Source organism: Sciurus carolinensis, chromosome 2 (genome assembly GCF_902686445.1).
Source record: "Sciurus carolinensis chromosome 2, mSciCar1.2, whole genome shotgun sequence".
Taxonomy (NCBI): Eukaryota; Metazoa; Chordata; class Mammalia; order Rodentia; family Sciuridae; genus Sciurus; species Sciurus carolinensis.
In genome coordinates this window covers 163,961,684-163,965,890 of record NC_062214.1, presented here as the reverse complement: position 1 = coordinate 163,965,890, position 4,207 = coordinate 163,961,684, and the positions used below count along the sequence as shown (strand labels likewise).

At 44.5% G+C, this 4,207-nt stretch overlaps 1 non-coding gene across 1 annotated transcript; it reads left to right on the top strand.

Moving 5' to 3' along the window:
- The first annotated feature begins 341 nt into the window (after positions 1-341).
- LOC124978341 (U6 spliceosomal RNA) lies at positions 342-448 on the top strand. Its single transcript, XR_007107378.1, has one exon. It is a non-coding gene; the product is annotated as a U6 spliceosomal RNA (small nuclear RNA).
- Positions 449-4,207: the final 3,759 nt, after the last annotated feature.

Here is a 4,207-nt window from a genome sequence, read left to right as displayed (position 1 = left end):
CCAGTTAGGAACAAAGGGTCTTGGAATCTCAAGCTCTTCCAGGTGAAGTCTCAAAGAAGAAACAAAGCAAAACAAAAAAAGCAACTTACTGACACCCTGGGTCAAATCAAACCCAGCTCCTTCAGCCTCACAGTGAAGGGACATCCCACTGAGGTGAGAAAAGGTGCAGTTCTCCTTACACATGGTGGCACCAGCGAGATTAGGGAGAGCTCTCTAGAGAAAGGAGATTCTTGGGGGACAAAACAGCAATCCAGTCACTCTTTCCAAGAGACAAGTCTTCTACCAGCTTGAGCCAACAACATTGGAGGATATGGGTTTGATTTTAATAAAGAAACCATCAAGTGCTCGCTTCAGCAGCACATATACTAAAATTGGAACGATACAGAGAACATTAGCATGGCCCCTGCACAAGGATGACACGCAAATTCGTGAAGCGTTTCATATTAAAAACAAAAAAAGAAGAAAAGAAAAGAAACCATCAAGTTTCCTTCTGTCCACTGTGGCCTCTGTGCTCAGTGTGTCCCTGGATGTGAAATGTCATCCTAGGAGAGAACTCAGAAAAGAATGGACTGAATACCTCTTTAGGGAGCTTTAACTACTTACTGGAGAAAGTAAGACCCACCTTCTCAACAAGCTTAATATTCATATACCTTTAGAGAGAGCAGCAATATAGTTGAGGTGTTCATGACAGTCAACGTTTTTTAAACACTTGCAATGTGAGGTTCACAACAGTCTTGTTAAGCTGGTGTTATTATTATTATTCCCATTATATAGAACAAGAGACCGAGGCTTGATGAATTTAAGTAGTCTCTAAGTTCTCAACAACTGGAGGCATTCTTCCAATGCTTGTTTGACTCTGGATTTAAATTTATTATCTGTTTGATTTCAGAGTCTGAGTTCCTACCAGTATTTTGTCTCATAGAGGATTCTAGATCACATTTCAACTTAGAAAATCATGTGTAATATCTGCTTCCTTTCTGGCTGCCTCTGGGTATTTTGTTTTCTTATAAAAGTCTGGGAAAGTCACAAGGATCAGCCCGGAAGCATGCACAAGTGGCTTACTCCTGCCCCCTAGAGGTCACAACTGCAGCACGGAGAATAAAGACAGGAGTCCATCCCTGCCAAAACCCAAACCTGTAAAGACCATCCTTTCATTCATGGACCAAGAATGAGAGTAGTGTCTCAGGGCAGGACCATTAGTCAACTAGAGCCCTTATTTATTTATTTATTTATTTATTTATTTATTTTTGGTACTGGGGATTGAACTCGGGGGCAGTCAACCACTGAGCCCCAGTCCCCTTTTTGTATTTTACTTAGAGGCAGGGTTTCACTGAGTTACTTACCACTTCACCATTGCTGAGGCTGGCTTTGAACTCGAGATCCTCCTGCCTCAGCCTCCCGAGCCGCTGGGATTACAGGCATGCGCCACTGCGCCCTGCTGGAGCCCTCATTTTCAATATGTGCCCTGATGCTTCTTACACTCGGTCAAGTTTGGGAAACAGATCCATATGGTTCATTCATCTTACAAGGGTTTCAAGAACACCCCCCACCCACAGGCCACTGTTACTGCAGCCTGTGGTCCACCCCAAGGGAGTTAAGGCCAGGTCCCTGTTCCAAAGGAGCTTGGTCACTTACATCATCTCTCAGAGCCTTGGCTTGCTAATTGAGAAAATGCCCATTCTCTAAATGGCGTGGGAGCCAGAACACCCACACTGTGCTTGCAGACGGGGTGTGCTTCGCTCATTCTTCTAGACCTCAGTCTCCTTGTCTTTTGCTCAGAGGGTGAACACTCATCACGCCTCCTTCCTGCTCTGATTCCCAGGTTGCTTTAAGTCCTGTAGAGAGGCTACAGGGAAACTTGTTTGGATGACCTGCTCAGGAGGCTGATCTCTGTAACCGTGCAGCTCCATCTCCTGCCAAAGAGCTCGTGGCAATTCCAGAGCAGCTGGAATTTCTGGAGCAGCTGGTCTCCTTGCTCCCGAGGTTCAGAGCTTTAGGTCTTCCCATCGTTGGCATTTGCGGCCTCACTGTAGGAGCCTTCTTTTTGCTGCTGTGTGGAACATAAAATGGATTTTCTATTCACAACAGTCCTGGGGCAAGTAAAGTTGATCAGAAAAGGAAATTTCTCTAGAAACCCAGAAATAAGTTTCTGAGATCCTGAACTCTGGCATCAGGTGGACCAGACTTAATATCCTCACTCTGCTACTCAACAGCAGTGTGATTTGGGGTAAATTACCCTTTCAAAACTTGGTTTTCACATCTGCAGAATGGGCATAAAGAATAGTGCCTATCTCACTGGGTCATGGTGAAGATTAAACAAGACAATGTCCTTTATGAGGAGTGTTTAGACTGATACCTGGTACAGGATAGGTGTTTTGGAATGTTCCCTATTATTAATATTACTAATGCTCATTTGACCTTGAGAGACTGTAACAACGGGGAAATGGAGAAGCTATTCACCATCTGAACCCCACGTGGAAAATTAGCATCCAAATGACTCCTTCAAGGAACTTCTTTTTGACCTCTGCAACATCTAGAAACCCACACACTCCCTCATTCTTGTTTAAAGATGTTCTAATGAGACCCAAACTTCCTTTCCCCAAATCCTCAAGATGAGTCCTAGTGCCACTACCATCACCAGAAGGGCATGGCCACCTGAGACTTGAAACGGTGGGAAAAGAGACACATGAGGGGTCAGGATAGGGGGCAGAGCAGCCCAACTCTTCATAGGAGTCAGTCCAACAAGCGAGACCCAGGAGGGCTGAAGTGGGGCGAGTTCGACACTCAGATTGTCTTCAGCAGGAGAATGAACAATTACTGCCTTCACCCTTGTAATAAGCGACTGCTTCTGATGAAATTTAAAAATAAAATAAAATCCATAAAAATGTGCAGACACTGCCGGTTAGCAATAAACAGATTGAACAACCCGGAAGAATGCTAAGATCTTAAGAGCAAAGTGCTTATTGACTGCAGAGAGAGGTCTTAATAAGAACCGCTGTCAGCACAAAGGCCTAGCCTCTGATTCTGCTTGTCACTCCAGTGCAGGAGCAGCAGCGTCTGGCCTTCGGGTGTGGCCCGGTGAGGGGTGTGGCACAGAGCAGGACCATCGGCTCTGCTTGTACCAGTCACAAAAGGCCCCACACGTTGGCTTTTAACACTGCCTCCAGATGATAGAACTCTAAACCCGTGTCCCATCACTGTAGAGCACCAAGAAACAGTACATCTACAAATATGTCCTAGAACTACTTTGCAAAAGCACAATGACCTTTACTCTATCTTTCTGTGATAAAAGTATGAACTTGTTGAAGGTAAACATGTAGTACATACCACAGTCCTCAATTACCTTTTCTTTTCCCATTTCTTCACACTTTAATATACCAGGAGCTTTGAACAATGCAAGTAACTGTGGTCCAGTTTTATCCTCTGAGAGGTCCTGCTCTGACCTGGTAATGAGAGCCAAGAACCAGTACAGCCCCGGATGTAACTTCTTTTCTCCTGCAAAGTGTCTTTCCTTTCTCTGGATAGGTTTTTCTCTTTGCTTCTCAGTAAAAAGCCGTAACAAGGTAAGGATCAGTTCTCCCCTTCCCACCCCCCCACAGAGGAGATGCATCTGCAAGGACAGGGCCTGAAATTGCCTCTCGTTCAGGTTCAGTCAAACTGACAAGGGCCTCTGTGCATGTGCGCAGGGGCAGTGTCCCTCTCCTGTCCCTTCACTCATCTCACCAGGGTTTAGATTGCACACAGCGCTTTTTTTTTTTTTTTTTTTTTTTTTTTGACTCTCATCTGCTCTCAACAGTGGCCCATGTAGCACTGACAAGTTTCCTTCACTTCTTTTTTTTTAAATTTCTTTATTTTTTAAAATTTATTTATTTTGATTCATTGTACACAAATGGTCTACAACTGTTGTTTCTCTGGTTGTGCACTTCTTCACTTCTTATGTAAACTTCCAAAGTCTACAGTAAAGTAAATCAAAGCTCTGACTTGGTTATTCACCACCTGCCCCATCCGCACATGTTTAAAATTATGTACTTGGCCTGGAAATCAAGGGCTTTTTTTTTGTTGACCTAACATCCTCAGAAGTCAGTTTCCAGGAAAAAGGGTGGGAGCCTCCCTCTCTGACTTCCTGTCTTGAAGTTAAGAAAAGTGTCAGTGCTGGACCTAAGCCAGCGACTGTTGGCAGTCCTAGCGGGATCTCAGAGAAACCTCA